The sequence below is a fragment of the Pezoporus occidentalis genome, unplaced genomic scaffold (assembly GCF_034315485.1).
Source record: "Pezoporus occidentalis ecotype Australia unplaced genomic scaffold, CSIRO_AGI_Poc_V1 ctg182, whole genome shotgun sequence".
NCBI lineage: Eukaryota > Metazoa > Chordata > Aves > Psittaciformes > Psittacidae > Pezoporus > Pezoporus occidentalis.
In genome coordinates, this window is record NW_026913662.1 from 1,513,463 (window position 1) to 1,533,488 (window position 20,026).

General features: G+C 42.6%; 1 long non-coding RNA gene across 1 annotated transcript; it reads left to right on the forward strand.

Moving 5' to 3' along the window:
* Nucleotides 1–561: 561 nt before the first annotated feature.
* Nucleotides 562–19,648, forward strand: LOC134162031 (uncharacterized). The gene is made up of 3 exons (XR_009964167.1): nt 562–814; nt 4,101–4,286; nt 19,379–19,648. It is a non-coding gene; the product is annotated as an uncharacterized LOC134162031 (long non-coding RNA).
* The last annotated feature ends 378 nt before the right edge of the window (nt 19,649–20,026 follow it).

Genomic DNA, 20,026 nt, shown 5'->3' on the forward strand with positions numbered 1-20,026 from the left:
AAAATGAACCTGAAAGTAGCCAGAGAAAGGCCAGTGTGTCACCTTTTCCTGTGAATGGGACACAACTAGGATCCCCACAGAGCCAGCTGAGCACCCAGCACTCTTCCACTCTAAGTGGTGCCAGGCTTTGACCTTGGCAAAGGTAAGGGAACCTCCTCAGCCTCCACGGTTACATGGTTTCCTACTGCCCCCCTCTTTTTTTTCCCTTTTCTTTTTCATTAAAAATATTATTGTTTAATAGCAAAGGGAGAACTAGGGTTAGGAGAAAGGCTTCAGCTTCCTGCTTGCCTCCTCTTTTCTGTCTAACAGAAGTCCTTGAAATGAATGTTTCCTTTATTAAAAACTGAGCCTTCTCCAACCCACACAGTTTCACAACACTTGATAGAATGCACATTTTTCCAGTGTCTTTTTTTTTTTTTTTTTAAGCAATGTTCAACAATAAAAAATAAAGTCAGTAATGGGGCCATATTCAGCCTTAGTGTAATTGGGAGCAGCTCCCTCCGGTCTCAATAGGAGGTGCACTCAGTTTCACCAGAGCTGGATTTGCTAGCTCGTGGACACCTCCTGCTCAGGATTGTCAGTGTTCTACTAAGAGTGGCTTATAAACATCCTCCAATCTGTGAGTCTATTTACTTGCTGTGCAGCTCGGCAGCAAAAGAAAGGAGGGGAATGGCAGTGAGCACAGGATCTTTACCTAGAAGCTGGCTTTATTTCCCTCTGCTGGTTCTGCTGCCTCTCTGCCTGCTGCTCAGGGCTGGCTGGCACCTCTGAGGAAGCCGCCACGTCACACCTTGCTGGAGTCGGGGAGAAAGTGGTGGGTTTGCTCTGGAGGGTGGAGGGTGCATGAAAATATTTTCTGTGGTTTCAGTTTGCATGTCTGCATGGAAAAGTCTAGTGAAATGTAATAGGTATGAATCCAGGAGGGTCTGCAGAAATATGTGAGGACAGATTTCAAGGAAACCAGTGCAAAAAACCCAAAACCTTTTCAGGGGAAGGAATATTCCCAATAAGCTTTCAAAATCTGCTATATTTTTTCTGTTAAATTCCACAGGAGTTTTCCATAGGGTTGATCCCAACCTCCCCTCTTCCAGGCTCTAAGCCTTACATTTTAATGAACTGAAAGGGCTTTGCTCTGTGCTCACTTACATTGCATTTATCATCAGTGGCACTTCGCTAGCAGCGCTGAAACCCTTCTGTGCTTGCACTGCTTTCCTGAGACAGTGTGAAGTCCCTGGTCTCGGGTGGATGTCTGAGTGAAAGAGCTGCCTTTCACCTAATTTAGTCTTCAAAATTTCAAGTAATATGACAAACGTATCCTTCAAGATCATATCCTTCCTGTTAGGTTTACTTCCGGATGCACAGTGCCCTGATGTAACCATTCTGCAGATCCACCCCTGGCACCCACAGCCATCTCCTCCTGGAGATCATAAAACCAATGGTGTTGGTGCAATGAATGGAGAGGGAGCCTGTTCTGACTCACAGCCTGGACTCCTCTGCCCTGAGGAGCCTGGTACAGCTGCTCTGTCCAACTGGGTTGTGGCAGTGCCCCTGGAATTAAAGCAAAATAATGTTTATTATTAGATACAGCTTTCTGAAAGGCTTAATGAACCTGACTTCCTTCTTTGATGCCTTGAATTAGGTTAATAATATGGTCCCTATAAAACTCACTTACGGGGAGAGATACCAGGCGTTACAAAGCATGCAGGGTCAGAGGTAAAGGTGAGTCTGGGGCTGGGACAGGTCTTCAAGGCTACGAGGGAGTACAGAGCAGCATCTTGGGATCTTGGTAGCCTGAAGGCTGGAAGCCCCAGAGTTGGTGTGTAGCTGTTTCTGCGAGTTGCATGAGACCTCGCAACACTAAAGAATTGCATGACATGAGGCATCCTTCCAAGAGAGGGGTTTAAGGTGTGCTGAATATCAGAACTTGTTTCTCATACACCCTTTCCTTGTGAAATTTTGCTGTGGTTCTCCCACTGGTGGGGAAATTCCACTACTGCTAATACTAGTTACTCTTCAAAACCCTCTCTCCTGCCTTTTTGACAAGTAATAGCAAAAAGCTATTTCCCATGCTCTGTGCTTTCCTGTATGCACTTTTTAGTTCTTCTCCAACCAGACAGCTTTATTACTTGTGTTTTTATTCCTCCTTTACTCATAGCTTCAAACAACACAGGCTTGTCAGTTTTTTTTTCTTGTGAATCTAATGTGAATGTAGATAAATTCTTGCTAATGTGATCTTAAACTTGAAGGCTACAGTCACAGGCTGTGTTCTGATTCTTTTGTTTTGCTGTCACTGCATAAAAGAAAGGGGATTTAAGAAGAATTTTTTTTGCAAAATATGTTTCCCTGGACTGGATGAGACAGAAGCACAAATGTGTGCTGGGAATCTCAGCAGAAGGATTGGAAGAGTTGCAAGTTCAGGAAGGCTGGCAGTGTGAAAAGATCATATATAGTTCATCTAAAATGCCCCTTACAAAAGAGGATCAGGGCCAGCATTGTCTTTAAACGGTCAAGCCACCTTAGTTTGACCTAATGTTCTATCTGCTGGGCTGTCACAAGCTACCTTAGCCCAAAGACTGTTTACAGATCTCACCTCCCAAAGCTGTTCTTGTACTTTGCTCTGATGATTTAATGTGCATATGTGCAGTAGCCTGTCAAAGGGCAGAGGGTTCCCTATGCTGAGCTAAGCCTCCCTTGGTGCTGAATGAAACACATGGGCAGCTTGCTAACAGAGATCAGAGGCCAAGCAGAAGTGAAGTCTACAACCCAACCTCCAAAGTATAAGCTTGACACAGTCCCATCAAGCTGAGTGTGGGAACGCTGTGATATCACTCCGTCTTTGACATTTGGGAATTGAAGGACAGATGCACAGAATGGCTTGATCAGACACAGGAAACCTACATAGGACCTCAGAACTGCACCCGTTTCAGAAGTCTCTGTCCAGTGTTTTACCGTAAGACCAATCCTCTTCTCAGAACAGTTTTCCCAGGGTCTTGCACTCTGTGCTGCTAACTTAAATTGTAATGAAGTTTAGAAATAATAATTTTTTTTCTGAAAGTTTGATGGCAGCAGAGGGGAAGCCCTGCATGTGTAGGTGAAGTGAAGAAATGAGAATGTCTAAGTGGAGGATTAGCGGAATAGGTGTTTTATCTGCAACACTTTCAGTTTTGCTTAACAACACTAACCCCCTTTTGATGTGCACTTTAATTTCAAGCAATAAGTGCATCAGTGCCTTTTACTTTCAATTTGAATCACAGTAATTTTAAGCTGATTGCAGTCCCATGAAGCACCTACACTCTCTATTCCCCACCTTTGTGAACAAACTCCTAGTATCTAATGATACCTCCATATCTTCTTCCTTAAATGGGAGCATGGAATATTTTTGTCATGATGCACGCATATCTTGATTTATTCCTGAAGCCTGTAGAATAGCAGAAGTCACAAAATAAGCCTGAAATTGTGTGGGTGCATGGTAGATGGTGATGCATTTAGTATGTGATAATTAAAGCAGAGGAAAAAAGTCTGGAGGTTTCTGTGAGGCCATGTTGCCCTTTCAGGAGCAGTTGATAGTTTACAAAGAGGAATTATCTTTCCTTCCCCACTGGTAAATCTGGTGGAATAATAATGTGGTGGTGGTGATGATGATAGTCTGCTGGCTGCTAAGCTATTGTCCTCTTGTTGGTATGTTTGTAGAAACCTGCAATGAACAGGACAAGTCACTGGAAAGCTATTGAAAGATTCCAGACGCTTTATACAGGAATTTGGGTTTCTCCCACAGTTTATGAATCCTTTCCTGTACTGTTCTTTTCAGTAAAAAAGTCCTACTAGTGCTGTCTGAACAAGCCGCATGAGCCAGACCCACTTGTATAAACACAGTTGAATAAAGTTGTGCAAGGTAGGAAATACGCTTGCAAGCAGGTAGTTCCTTTTCTTGCTGTGTTCTTCAGGATCTTTAATATAACAGATTACCAGATTCTTTTTTTTTTTTTTTTCCTTTGGTGAATTTTGGCTTTGCAGCAAAACCTGAGAAAACCTGAGACCTTTGCACTTGTAAGCAGAGAGCATTGAATAAGAAAACCTCATGCCCTATTTCTCTCTTGCAGAGCATGCTCTGGGGCTTGACTGGGTCTTCTGCCACATAGTGCTTTAGTGAGTTGCTTGGTCCATCACATTTCCTGAAAGCCACAAGCAACAGGACCCCAGTGAGGTGGAGTGAGGGACCCATGCTGTTTGCTGTCCAGCAGGAGAGCTCTGAGAAATACTCAAGTTTCCTACATCCCATTGTGAAGGTATGAGAGGCAATCCGTTTGGTACCAAAAAGAAGGGTGGTCACATGGCAAGCCCCACTTTTCCTGTGTCTGAATAGAAATGCAACGGATTTATATTTACTGTCATAATTACCTGCATGTCTTTGGAGAAGTCAATGTCCCTGTGACCCAGTGTCCTCATCTTTAAAGTGGGATAAGAATAAGTCCTCTGTGAGACCACTGTACTCTGTTGGCGAGTCACAGTTCCAGTTCCCTCTCAGACCTCTCCCTTAGCACCTCTATTCTTGCCCTTCTACTCCTAGATTCTCCCTCAAGTTTTGATGTCCCAAATCAATGCTGACTCACAACTCATCCTTTCCCACAACAAATCCCAGCTGCTTGTCCCAGTCCAATTTCTTCTTGACAGTGAGCCCCAATCTCCTTTCCTTATTCCTCACTTTGTTCTTACAATCAGCTAAACTATTTTTGCCAGCATCAAGGAAAAAACAAACTGACAGTTAAATCCCAGGATATCCCTCTCCACTATGGCCAAAGGTCTTGCACAGGTGATGCCTGAACTTAGTTGCGTGGCAAAGTGATAAGCCACTGAAAGCAAGGGCTTATCTGCTGACAGCACTTACAACAACTGACATTTCTGCCTATACAGCAAGTAAGCATCTTACTTTTGGCTGCCCCCAGATACAGCATTTCTATGCCATGTTTCCACAGGGTGAGATCTCTTCTCACCTGTGGCCCCCTCCTGTTCCCATGAGTTGTCACAGCAGCATGATGGGATGGTGCTAGCATGCATGGGGGAAGCCTGAGAAGAAAAGTTAACTGTGCTCTTACAGCTCTCTGAGAAGATCAGTTTACTCTCTGGGATAGTTTTTAATTCCTTCCAAGCTCCAAAAACCTTGATCACCATTGATGACATAATTTGTGCTCTGCTTCCAGTTTCTGTTGTTTCTGTGACCACCTGATTATTTGCTCTCTCTTGCTTGCAGCTGTGTCTCTACAGCTTCTCTGGAGGAAACAGCTGCTGCTTGTCTTTTCCTGAGCCAGGATGCTAGCGCTTTGTGTCTGTTTGATCTGTACTGAAGGCAGTTTGCTTGACACACTGAGATGGGTCCATCACCTTTGACAAGAGCAGAACTGGGGTCCTTCCTTCCTTCCTTCCTTCCTTCCTTCCTTCCTTCCTTCCTTCCTTCCTTCCTTCCTTCCTTCCTTCCTTCCTTCCTTCCTTCCTTCCTTCCTTCCTTCCTTCCTTCCTTCCTTCCTTCCTTCCTTCCTTCCTTCCTTCCTTCCTTCCTTCCTTCCTTCCTTCCTTCCTTCCTTCCTTCCTTCCTTCCTTCCTTCCTTCCTCCCTTCCTTCCTCCCCCTCCCTTCCTTCCTTCCTTCCTTCCTTCCTTCCCCCCCTCCCTTCCTTCCCCCCCTCCCTCCTTCCCCTCCTTCCTTCCCTCCTTCCTCCCTCCCTTCCCTCTTTCTATCATCTATCATCTCTCTTTCTATCATCTATCATCTCTCTTTCTATCATCTCTCTTTCTACCATCTCTCTATCATCTATCATCTCTATCTATCTCTCTCTCTATCTCTCTTTCTATCTCTCTTCCTTTCTCTCTTCCTATCTCTCTTTCTTTCTCTCTTTCTCTCTTTTCTTTTCTCTCTTTTCCTTTCTTTCTTCCTTCTTCCCAGCATGCTGTGGCATTGCTACTAAAAAGATTTTTAAAAAGGGTGGGGAAGGAATGCATTTCAGCAAAAGGAAAGCAGAATAGCTTCTCACTTTCCAGAACAAGTGGCTAAAACTACCTTGTTTCTTCAAAATGACTCCATTTCTGCCACAGAAACTCACAGTCGCTCTGTACCCTTCAATGAGCACACCTTTGGGAGAAAGCATTTTTTTCTTTTCCCCTAGTTCAGCAGCACTACATGATAGATGGAGTTAATTCTGTTGAGTTTTGCATGGCCTTCTTTCTAATCATTAGCCCTTTGAGGAATGTGGAGGAGGGGCCAGCCCCTTCTCAGCAGTTATGGGAAATGGAGACCGATTAGATCATAGGCTTTGCCCTGTCAGTAAATATGTAAAAATGTCAAACATGAAAAAAAAAGTATTTCCATATTGGGTGATGTGTTTTGGGTTGGCTTTTTTCTCAACTATAATTGCTCCAGCAGTATAAGAAGGTAACACAAGGTTTAGATTAGTCAAGCACATTTTTGCTCTATGTATATAATAACAAAAACCCCAGACCTGCCAACCTACCCCCAGGCCTTGGATTTTCAGTAGATTTTTTACTAAAGTTCCCTGTACAGTCCTTAGAGGAGTCTTCAAGTGTGAATTGATGAAGACATGCCTCCTGTACCATTTGCATTTGTACATCTTGAGCTCTACTGCAGCATCCTCTGTCTGAAGTTTATTTCATTAGTGTCCTGCTCACTGGGAGCAAGGACAGCCCCTGTTACCCCTACCCTGGAGCAGCTCAGTTCTCCTCCGTCATGGCAGGTTTTCTTGTTAGTGGGATGCCACATTAGCAGCCTGAGCCCACCTTTCTACTTGCTGTGCAGCTTAAGCTGCTGTGCCCCCAAGTTGCAGAGGGGACTGATCCTGATCTCCTTAATGCATTACTGAATGTCTCCGCTGGTCTTAAATGTCACTGTCAGACCCTGAACAGGGCATGACAGTGTTGTTCCCCATTCTATATCTTCCAAAAGATTTCAAAGTCAGCTCTTAAATACTTGTTGAGGCAAGTTCATAGGCCAGTGTGAAACTATAGAATCATAGAAATTTCAAAGTCAGCTCTTAAATACTTGTTGAGGCAAGTTCATAGGCCAGTGTGAGACTATAGAATCATAGTATGTTTAGGGTTGGAAAGGATCTTAGATACCATCTAGTTCCAACCCCCTGCCATAAGCAGGGACAGGCCCCACTAGACCAGGTTACTCAAAGCCCTGTCCAGCCTGGCCTTGAACACTGCCAGGGATGGGGCAGCCACAGCACCATCCTCATGTAGTCATTAGAGGTAGGTAGTAAGAATTCACCCCTGGGGAGAGCTGTCTTTGTAGTAGCTGAGAAGATGGCTAAACCCTCAATTTGAATAGGTTATTTAGCTTTCAAATTGCTAGAGATAGAAGAGGCAAATCTCGGTAATCTTGAGTTGGAAGGTGCAGACTTTGCCAGTGGTAAGGAGCTACTTCATAAGCAGAAGGATGACAGATTCTGGAGTGGGAGGAGGGGTGAGGGTGAGCTGGGTTGAAGAGGCTTCAACCAGTAACCAGAAGAGCATTTTCCATATGTCAGATTGGAGGCTGCCAGCTTTGCTCATGCTGAATGATACCTTTCCCCATGATTAGTCCCATTGATTTTAGCAGCTCTGCTCACAGAGAGCTAGACCAAACCATGGTGCTTCTGCCCCAGGAAAGGAGCCACCCACTGCTGAGCTACCGCTGGGTCAGACCTGTCTCCTTGCAGCTCTGGGAAGGGAGCAAACCGTGACGGGTCTGTAGTTGGCACAGCACATGCTTCCTGCTGCCAGATGCCTTGGGAAAGGAAATGAAGGATACATCAAGTTCGCCCTTCTTCCCACTTGGGCTAAGGAAAGGGCATAGTCCTCAGAGGCTATTATTCCCCTGTGTGTGAGAAGCAAGACATAGGACACGTTATGGCCCCTTACTTCTTGCATTGGCATGCTGGCCATGATCTGGCCCAAAGTGAGGTGCTACTCTGCATGAAAAAGGGGCAGAGGCTGGCTCTCCATGGCCAGAAGGCTTTACATGGCCCAGAGCATGAGGTCAGTACAAGCCCCTTGAAGAAAGGTGTAGCAACAATGCATCCAGTGCATTTACTGGTGAGCACAAAAGCCATTTACAAGAAGAAGGGGGGGGAAAGAGAAGGAAAAGAAAAAGGCATGCATTTATTCTCAGGGCAGAAAGAGTGTATGTGCCATCGAGCGATCGCCCACTGAAAGGCAAAGAATTGGTTTGTCACAATGCACCATTCGCTGGAGGTTTCAGATCCACTATGATATTATGGCTGACGGCTCAGAGACCTTGCCTTGACTACCAATGTAATTGGCATGGCTGGATACTTTTGATTGAGTTTTAGCTGCTCCCCGGTAAATCTGCTGAATGATTCCGGGGGACCTGTGGGTGTGCAAAGCCCCCATATTACTCACTGACCTGCCCGTCTGGCTTGCTTGTCATGCGATTTACAATAACTAGCACTGTCCTTGTAGCTCTAAGGTAAGAAGTGAAAACCCTTTCTTTTTCTGCTAATTGTTCTACTGGTTTTACAGTTACCAAGCTGTAAAGCACCTCATCACTCTTGTTAATTCTTTCTTCCTTTTGAGCTGCCAGTTAGTAATCAATTATTACCCTTGTCATTCATGCTGCAGCACAGCAGCTGGTCACAAGAAGCCTCTGTTTCATTGGGCTGGAGCCAATCAAGTCTCTCCAGCTGTCCCTTGCTGCTCTGAATCATAATGTACAGTACTTGTTGCTTTACAAGTTCCTTTACCAGACTGCTTTTCTAAAAAAAGCAACCCAAAATAAAATGAAGAAATGTTTTTGCTCCCAGTTCTACCCTCACGGCACATCTGGCTGCTGAAGGGTAAAGTAAACTCCCTAATGCTGCATTTTTATGAGGGGTGGGGGGAAATACTTGATGTTAGCACAACAGATATTTTTGTCATATTCTCCATTTTATGAGATGACTGCATTGATATAAAGACTGCTGACAGATCAAAGGTTTCACTGGTAAAATGATATGAAAGGCAGAGACATTAACATCCATCAAGGTCCTGTTAGGATTTGCAGAACAGGGGTTCTGGGCCTCCCAAGTGAAACCTAGCAGGAAGGTCTGCGAGCCTGCATAGCAAATGAAAAGAAAACAAGAGAGGGCACACAGAATATTGGAGGAGGTAGTGACCCACAAAATAGTAGCAATTCGAGCTGCAAGACACCCTGATTGAATTGCAGTGGAGGCAAACGCTCTCAGGCTTGCTGTTCTTGTTATGGAGCAATGCACCGCTCAGCACTGCAGTCTGAGCTACCAGCTAGGCTTTCAGATGACTAATTCAGAGTGGAAAACAACGGTACCACCAGCTTCCCTGATGGTCTTTGTTCCCAGCTCCCACATGCTGCTGAGATAAGAAATCTTGCACAAATACCCAGCCAAGATGCTAAGTATCAGGAGGAAGTGTCTGTCTTTGGGGATTTGATATTATCATTCTGTAACTTAGGTTCCTTTCTGTACACTTTAATCAAAAGGAAGAAACCGATTTCACAATTCCACTACTGATGTGGGTATTTTCATTGGCTTCATGGGAGCAAGACACAGGAATGAAATTTTGGGAAACATCTTTTGTAGTTACTTCTCCTCTGTGATATGCCCCAAGGAACCAATTTCATGGGAGCACTAAGCAGCAAATTCAAGCATAGTCTAACCGCCACTAATTACATGCTGCTACAAGAATTTGTCTTCTTGGTATTTGGGAACCCAATTAGTATTAACTATATGATGGCCACTGATGACATTATCTAAAAGTGTCTACGTTTTATTGCTGCTGCAGCTCATTCCAATAAACTCATCTCTGCCAAATTGAGCACAATCCCGTTTTACAAGAGCACTACTCATATCGTACAGTGCATATTTACCCTGGGTTTGGTAATAGCTTTATCCCAAAGGGCATAGCTTTATCTGTAGAGAAGTCAAAAGAAATGCAGTGCAGTCACCCACATTCCATGGGGCAATATCTACTGCTTTGGCTTCTCAGCTCTTTGCGCCAAAGAGCATGGGTGCTTATAGTGCCCCAGTGCTCTTCATACTGGCATACTAGTCTTGGGAAAGCTAACATCATGGGATATGGTGCTGTGCAGACATATCCCACTTAACTTATCATAGGTGTCAGGGCAGGTTTAGACCCTAAGGCTCCATAAAGGATAGCTTTACCCTTCTCTTCTGGCAGAAGGACTGAAGCTCTGCTCAGAGGACTGGATGTCTTTGATATGAAGGTTGTATTAGACAAGGCTGAGTGCTATGGCAGGTAGACTGCTTTGGGTACCCTAACAGCCTTGCAGGCTAGTTTGATTATCTCCACATGGCCTGGTATAGTGCTGTGTCGGTGTCCCTTTTGAAAAGCAGTACATTTTGTCATTGTGTACTTTAAGTGTGGAATTACTTTTCAGCAAAGAGTGTGCTCTGCTGATGTCTTCCTTGTTTGTGATCAAAGCTCTGCTTGGGCACAGAGGTCTGCTGATGTGTTATGCTGCTCAACAGGCTTGCAGCTGTGACGGGTCCTGACTCTCAAGGAAAAGAGAAGCTCAAGAGGAGTAAGTAGTCCCCTTCAAACAGCAAGGGTTCTCAAAGAAAGGGCCGTTTCTGACGTACGAAATAACCTCATAAAGAGATCCCAAAAGGCATGGTAGAAAAGAGATTTGCACATCTGTCTCATGGATCCTTTGCAAAGAGCTCAGTCCCATCTCAGTGAGTGGCCTTTTCCACAGTAATATTTGGGAGTCTGGTGCCATGAAATCCTGTAGGCACAGAGGTGACACAGATTTGCACTGTGTTCACTCCAAGTTTTTCCAAGTTTCCTGGCCTCCCAGCATCTTCTCTGAGCTTCTCCTAATAGAATTAGTCCTCAAAAATCTTTAAGAAACAGCACAAGATGAGAAAAGGATTGCTGTGTGATTCTGGCTTTCCATACTGCTGGTTGGACTCCATAACCTTCATCATTGAGGACATGCCAAGTTTGCACTGGGTAGTTGATTGGTCTCCCTGCTAATGAACAAGAACAACAAAAATAATATTGTGAAACAGACTAATCAGAAAAATATATTTTTGAGTTATCTGAAAGTCGAGGAATCAAATGTAAGCTTTAACTTCTGGAGTTTATTTCTTCAAATTACAAAAATAAAACTCCTTTTAAAAGGACAAAAAAAAACCCAACAAACCCAGCATTTGTTCCCATACAGGAAAGTTTGATCTTATTTAATTGTGTTTGGGTTTTGGCATGGTAACAGTGTCAAAAGTAGCAAGTTCCAGAGGAAAGATTAAATTCTGATGAAATGACACCTTCTGAGATACAAATATTCTGGTGGAAAATTTTTGCTAGCTCTGCTTAGGAGCCAAGCTTTTGTTTCTGGCTTTTGTACAGATGTTTTGCAGGTCTGTGGGAAGATGCTCTTGGGACAAGTGAGAAAAACCTTTGGTGCTGCGGCACTCACCAATACAAAGCATAAGACTTAAAGGGTCTGAACATCACATTGAAATCTACAAAACTCTAGTTAGCCGTTTGCATGTACTGATCCATCAGTGGTCTCAGCAGGAGACTGATTGGCTGGTATAGCACAGTGATTCTGAAACTATTTTTTCTTTTCCCAGGGCTGAGCTGGCAATTTCATGTCTGTAGAGCCAGGGGCACTGTCGCTGAGAAGACACCACTTTGTCTCTTCCCTCTTTCTGCACTGGTGGAGAAACGGCTTCTTCCTCTCTGTTGAAGAATTTGGTTTACTCTCTTCCACTCATGGGCAGTAACACTTAGTCACCATGTTCATTGCACAACTTTCCCCACTGATGACTGAACCTGTGCTTTATAATGTCACTATAATTTATTTTTTCTCTGTCTTAGGTGTTCCAAATGAGGTTTAAGCCTCTCAGTTAGATCATAGTACACATACTGAAATGGCTCACAACAATTTGCTTCCTATCCTTCAGGCAATTAAAATCCTGCTGCAGCAATAAGAAACCATCAAAACATCGTCCAGGAGGAAGCATAGCAAGTAAGAGGTGTTGCAAGAGTTTGGAACTTGTCTTTAGCTTCAAGATGTGAGGATCTGAAAGAAAATATTCTCCAAAAAGCTGATACTGCTATTGTTGCCACTGAGGTCAGCACCTGAGCAAGCTGAACAGGAGGTGACTCATTGCTGGAACATCCCTTTCAGCATTCTGCCTATGAGAAAGATAAAAATATCATCATGAAGTCCATCACTTTGCATTGTACTTAGCATTTTCCCATGGCTGTGTTCTTGTGTACTTGATCAGTCATAGTGAACTTCATCTTCTTGCCCAGCATAAACTTTCACAATGAAGTGTGAAAAGTATTTTGTGAGTATAATAGAATATGGATCTAAGTATATCACATGTTCATTTAGAATTATATGAATGAACATTAGTGCATCTACTGACATCAAAACATTGGATGGTCCTTAGGTTTCAGAGAGGCGAAGAAAACTGATGCATCCTTTACAGATCAGCTTCTGCACAGGTCCAGTGGAAAAGATATGAATTTTTTTGCCTTCTCTGTCCTGTGAGATGAGGTCCAGGTCTAGGTCACCTTTTTATTCCAGGATCCACAGCAGACTAGAGCTATTGTATCCAACATTTTGTGCCTGTCTCAAATATCTCTATCCCAGCCTACCTGGTACCAGCAGAGTCACTGCATGTAATGGAGAAACCTCCCAGGAGCCACCTAAGAGAAGTTTATGAGATTTGCAGAATAAGTCTTATACAATTCCATATTTCTCTAGAAATCCCAGTCAGGATTCAGATCACCTATTGCTAAGTGTCTAGTGAGACTAGACGTATGAGATATAGCTGCCCAAAGGCAACAATAGGAATGACAATCATCTTGCCAGTCTCAAGGCATCTCCATGTAGCCGTGTAGTCTCCCCTTGGAGTCAATGGAGGGAAACATGGACTTCTAATTTTAGTGTTCTGATCTCTCTTAGAGGTCCTTGTTCTGAAAAAAAGAATTATGTCTATTATTCAACTGATGTGAAACCATACATCTCTGGTAGTTTGAGAGTATGATGAGCCTAGCTTTAGGACTTGCAACATAAGGTCACCTACCTGGAACACCAAGATAAGCAACTGTGTCATCTCACCTTGGTCCAAGTGCATTAGAAGCTGCTGAGAGGTTAATACTGTACCAGGGTTTGTGCTAGATTCCGTACATGTGACAGATCCAAATCAATACTAAAGGCGAGAAGCTTCTTAAAGCAGTGATTACATCAGTAACACCAATACTAAAACTGCTGTTAGATTTGTACTATTCTTTGACTTATCTCTAGAGTTCTAACGCAAGGGTTCAACCTCTACTCTGTGTGACACTTACTTTGCTGGTGCCATGTGTGTGTCATGGATATGACTGCCTCAAGAGAGAAAGATTTTTTGTGAGAGGCTCCTAAAAGTAGATTTCCATGTGCAGAGTTTTATTATTTCCCATGTGATTTGTGTAGCAATATCTTCTGCTTTCTTCAACTAATATCCACACCATTTTTGTTTCTAAATCTCAATTTCCAGTAATTTTACCCTGCCCTCTCTTCCCCCAGAATCAGAGGTTTGTGGTAAATAGCTTCCTGTGTATACAAGCTGCTTCATACACTTTGCAAATTAAAAAGAACTTCCCACTGAAATAAAATGTAAGTCTAATAAAAACACAAAGCAAATTACAGAATAAGGCAATATCCAGATGTGGGATACTGGATGAAATTCTTCTCTTCATTGGACTTTGTACTGAGGAAATCAAAGTGCTGGTGATCATGGGAAAAGTGCTACTGGCTTTTCTTGTCATAATAAGCCAGTCTTTTCAATATAGTCTGGTCACTCATTCACTTTATAGCTACAGTTTTCTATTCAGTTTGATCAGCCACTTGGAATTCCCAAGTGTCAGCTGCACAGTTTAAAATCTGCTTTCCAAAGGATAATTATGCAGACCTATTTTTAGATGCCTAAGTACCTGCTTTTAGAAGAAGAGGGGTGGATTTAGGCACCCATCTTAAAAACATAACCCACAGCAGTGCATTACTATCCAGGCTCCAAACTTGGGTGCTGAACTTGAAGTATGGCACTGTGCACATTTCCTGTGTTAGTGTCTCTCCATGGTTTGCTCCACTAGGACTAATACAGGTAATATCAGCCCTCAAAGTGATGTTGGTGGTTTGGTGACAAATCTACCCCACTGCCTTCAGTTTTCCATCTTGCCTTGGACCTTAGTCACCCAAGGATTTACCCATGTTTACTAGACAAACTGTATTAATTAGAAGTGCTTTGGGTTTACTGGATCCTCCTGCATTAACTGAAAGTACCAGTGAAATCTACAAGGAACAAAGTGAAGCCCATTGTAGAAAACCCACGTGAGTGGGATTTGATTAGAGCTTTGGAGCATTTTGTAACTGCTAGAAGAAAACATGATGCCAATTTCAGAGCATCGCTGGCCTCAGTTCATCATAGCCTTGACTGTCCTCTAGGATTTTCACCAGACTGGAGTGACCCATTTTATTGGGCAATATTTTCAAAATGAGTTCTTGTTGATTTCCTCAGCTGTAGAAATCTACAGATCATCAATCTAGAGTAATCTTGTATTTTAGGGGTTATCTTTCACAGTTAAGATTTAGGTCTGCTCGACACAAGCGAATCTTTTCCAAGCTAGCTACACCCTTTCTGTATCCTACTTACTTCACCTGTGCATTTTTTTCTCGCCTTCATCTGTTCACCTAAGACTACCGCTTCCAAGTCTTGTGGTCACTCATTCCAAAGCAGAATGGATCCTCCACCTGCCCCCTTCATGGCCCTCAATCAACCTTTGGTCATTTTTGCATGCCTTTCTCTGTGAATTCTTTGGAGACTGCATAGTTTACGTGCTGTTCACATTTCAAGACTATTATAATACTTCATAGTTCTTCTATGGTGAGTTGTGTTCAATATGCATAACAGTTTTTAAAATTCATGACTCTCATCTTTCCAGTAACAGAAAGCATGTCCTATTGATTTTGTAAGTGTCATCTTGGCTGGCATTTTTCTTAAAGGGAATTCTACTCCTTAGTCTTCTGTCCCCTTGGGGGTATCATTATGCGTGGCTCCTGCCACCATGGGAAGCACAACTAATCACTAAAAGGCAAGATAATGCATGCTTCTTTCAGATGCATTTAATGTGATTTCTAGAGGAAGCCCTTAATTTCATTAGTCCTGAGAGCATCCTCATATCGCTGAACAGTTAGGGTTGGAAAGGACCTTAAGATCATCAAATTCCAACCCCCCTGCTATAGGCAGGGACACCTCACACTAAACCGTGTCACCCAAGGCTCTGTCCAGTCCAGCCTTGAGCACCTCCAGGAATGGAGCTTTCACAACTTCTTTGGGTAACACATTCCAGTGCCTCATCACCCTCACAGTAAATACTTCTTCCTTATATCTAACCTGAACTTCCCCTGTTTAAGTTTGAACCCATTACCCCTTGTCCTACCACTACAGTCCCTCGTTTCACTACAGGATCAATAGTTGCCTGGGCAATGTTTGGTTCAACAGTCCCACTCTTATTCTGTGTCTGCTGGCTACCTTTTTCTATGGCCTTGAATCTTACTAGGGAGAAAATCTTACTTCAAAACAACCCATGAAGTAACAGCTTTTTCAGCTTTTTGCAGAAAGACCACATTGTCCTTGGCTGCAAGGTTTGGGTCTGCAAGAGAATTTTATTTCAGGTATCATAGAATCATAGAATAGTTAGGGTTGGAAAGGACCTTAAGATCATAGTTTTTAGTATAGATTTGAGGGGTTCTACATAGGAGTCTTGCAGCTGATGAATAATGCAAGAGCAAGTAAGATTTTCCTTTCTTCCAGAGAGGAAACCTCTTTCTTTCCAAACATGTCTTGATATTTTAACCTAATAACTCCTGCCATTAGTAAAGACTCACCAGAGATTTTAATCTAACCCCCAAACATATATACTCATACACATCCATAGGAGTTCTCTGACAGAACCATTGCTTCCCTCGCAGGGCACTGATCTCAACTCAGAAAAGGTGTGCAAATCTCATCCTCCAAAGCACAGTTGACACTCAGGTGACAGCTATAACTGGACAATTTTTAGTTGTTTTTTTTTTTTTCATTAGATATCATAATGGTTGAAGACATGGTCAAAACATCACAACACCAAAGCAGCACTTTGCCTTCCCTGGTGGAAGTGTGGTAGAATTCTCACTGTGGTAGCACATATTTGGTTCCCTACTGGAAGAGTGTGAAAATTGCACAGATTCTCATACTACCTTATTTCAAATGGTGTGTTTTTCCTATGGCATCCCCTAATCTGGACAGTGCAAAGCCAGATGTTTCCTTTTATGTTGCTACCGATCACAGGAAAGAAAAAACAAATGTGCAAAAGATTTGGCAAGTAACAGCTTGAGTGCAGAATTTTGTAATGCTGAGCCTCATATCAAACTAGTTCCAAAACAGGATGTTGCAGTGCATGTCTAATATCCCTTTTCTACCACACCCCAGAACAATTTCTGTTGCTATCTGAGCTATGAATTGCATTAAAAAGCAGCAATCAAATCTCACAAGGAAAGATTATATCTACTTCAACAAGCAGCAGGCACAGGTTTCATCCATTTTACTACAAGAGATGGACACAAAGGTGTTCCGCTTTGAGACACTGTGCATCTAGAGACTCCCCTCCTAATGCCCTGACAGTTGTGTTACTACAGCGACAGAAACAACCATCCTGTTTGTTAGTCATATCCCAAACTAGCAGACTTGCACAGTGGAGTTAGCCTTTGCTAATTGCTGCTCCTATAATCTAAATAGAAACAGGATAAAAATCAGATCTTAATCTGGTCAGTCATATGGCAATTCATGCCATCCCTGATGATCAACATTTGCTCCTTGTGAGTGAATATGCCATAGCTCATTCTGTAACAATCACAGACAGTCTCAATTTTGGGATATAGTTATCAGCAAATTTTGAGGGGTTTAGTAACATTGTCTCTTGATCTATGGGATGCCACAAGTTGTGCAGCTTGGGGAAAAGCACTTAAAAAACCTCCATAATTCGCACTTTTTCTAACAACAGGCTGCTATTTATTATTGGCAAGAACAGAGCACAGGCTTTAGAATCTAAGCAAAAAAGACCTCTGGCAATGAGGAAATGAGCCTAGACATTTTTCATGAATGGGGCAGAGCTGCTTAACTCTGACTGGCTTGTTTTCTTTTCTTCCTATTCACATCACTCAAGTCCCACCTTCCTGCCTTAAAAGGCATCTCGTTCCCTGGCAGCAAGACAAGTATCTGTTTGATGTCAGCACCCTTTTATTTGCTTAAAAGCATCTTTTTTTCAAGCCAGTAAATTGAAAATGACTACCGCGTCGAGAACTAGCCAATTTCCAGCACTCTCTGCAGAACTGGTCTGCTTTCACGTTTGAGAGATATCATTAATTTTCTAATGAATAATGAGATCAGAGAGCTTGCATGCTGTATTATGTGTAGGAAAATGCTTATGTAAATCAGTAAGGCTGTGGTAGCTTCCCAGGGGAACTTTAAAGCTTATCATATCATTAAATCTTATAACAATTCATTTTTTTTTAAGCAATGCAAGGAAAAAGAAGAAAAGTCTATTCACTGACTATTTGTAATAATATGTTTATAATATGAAAGAGAAAGGAAGGCTACTAGATCATATATGAAAAAACACAACCAAAAATTCCTTAGGCTTTGCAAGCTGCACCCTTTATTGAGGGAAAGGCAGCCCATATATTTACATAGCTGAACCTTGTGAAATACGTTGAATGCAATGAAAACATTGTCATAGTCCAATGATGGCATTCAATGTGGGTTTCACTTTTCCAAGCTCCTTGAAACAGATTTCAAAACTCTTCTAGCCCATCACTACCAGTGACCTTAGAGGCACCTTCCTCATATTCTGCTGCTTTTTCCTTCCCATGTTAATAATGAGCTCAATGAAATGAAAGTGTCTACCTTCCTTTTAACTTCCTTTTAGCATCTTAGTGACAGGAATAGTTTTGATTCGTACTGGGGCTAAAGAAAGACATCAGGATACCATTTTTCCAGTGGGACTGAGCCTTGCTCCATGGATTCTATTCATCACATTTACCACCTAGAAAATTTTTAATTAATCTTCCTGTTTCCTTCCTCCCCTGCCTGTGCTGAACATAAACAACATTTGATTTGCCAGTGCCGTTAACTCTGCGAGTTACAGTATATGTTGAGCCAGCATCACTAGTTTCTCTGCAAAGTCAAAAGTCTCAACGTCACTTTTCTTGGGTTGAACTCATACAAAAATATGCCCATTCTTGTGCTCAATGCTTTTGTGCCTTGGACAGTCCCGCCAAGGGGTCAGGTAGCCCTGCTTCTCTGGATTTGTGGGAAGAAGAGTCTCATGGGATGAGAGCTCTGTGCGTAACTTAGCAGAGAAAGGTAGTGGTTGGGGTAATTTTGACTGCCTGCAAACATGCTGCTGAAAAAAAAAATCATTCCTGGAATTTTTAAACGGGGCCTGTGGAAGACGGTTGTAGGAACTTGGTGCTTATCAGCTCTTTACATCTTTTAGGGTATCCTTTGATATACTTCTTTCTCAATGTGTAGTCATAAACTTCCCCCCCAAACATAGGGCAGTTGCTACATCCCTTCCCATCTCCCCTACTCATAAGGCCATAGGTGAGCCTTAGGAGATGAGACATGTTCTTACTGCTGTTGATGTTGGGTAATCAGTGATGACTCATTGAATAATGAGTAATAATGTTGTGCAGTTTGCAGCTTTGTCCTTGAATCTTACAGCATTTTGCAAAAAAAAAACCCTTGCTCCTTCCCAGGAATGCAAAGATGGATATAAAATGAGGTACTTTCCATCAACCCAACCTGATGTGACACATCTTCTTGCTTCATATGGTGCAGGGTTGCAGTGACCTCCACCAGCCATCTATGAGAAGCCTTGAGTACTACTGGGTGCTGGGGGAGTACATGCTGGTAGGTCTGTGCTGATAGGAAGACAGGAGGTTCCTCTTTTTATCCTGTTCCCGCTTCCATGCTACATATTAGATTCATGTTTTTCTACACTTGTTAGGAAGGGGGGGAAGAATGCATCTGTTCCTCAGGGATGATGAACTGAAATTGGCCCAGATTCAGGAAAAAAAAGTCTATTCAGGATAGCACTTAAACTGAGACATAAGTGCCAGCCTGAATAGGGACGGAGTTAAGCCTCTGTTTAAATGCTTTCCTGAACAGGGGTCATTAACACTAGCTCTCTCACTGAACAATGGATTATTACTAATGGAAGCAGCTAGCATTCAGATAGGCATCCAAACTTTTTCACTCTTTCTTTAACTTCACTACTTTCTGCTTCTACTTGCAGGCCAGTTGGCTGCTGCACACTTAGAGATCCGAAGAAGAGAAGGCTTCCAGCAATCTGCCAAGAGAACCATTCAACTTTGAAGTGCTGGTTTGGAGGGCAATGGCATGAGGTGGAGAATCAAAAGTGGGATGAGGCAGGTGGGGACTCCCTTTGAACTCAAGGATTAATGAACGCCTTCTTCTGTTGAAAACTTGGTCAGCTGATTACCAAGTAGCAATACTGAGAAAAATTACAAAATGACACAAATAAACATTTTGGCTGATTTCAAAATAAATCTGATTTTTTTTCAGTGTCTTGTCAGAAAACTAATCCGGTTTTGTTCTGTCATGAGCATAAATAATTGAATGCTGCTTGTCAAGCTGTGAATAAAATGGATTTATCCCTAAAAATACAGTTTAACAAAACATATGGATTCATTCAAAACTCTTTTCAAACACTTTTTCCCTTCCCTAGCATATAATTTTGGATGTATTTTTCATATACAGGTCATCCACAGTCAGTTAAGTAAAATTCAGCTGTATTTGCTAGCTGACCTCTTTGCTCTCCAGTTTACGAGGTAATGCAGGAGCAGAAGCAAAAGGGTCACCAGTGAGACACCAACTGCACATATAGATTATGTACACATTTAGATCTGCGTACGGCAGGCTT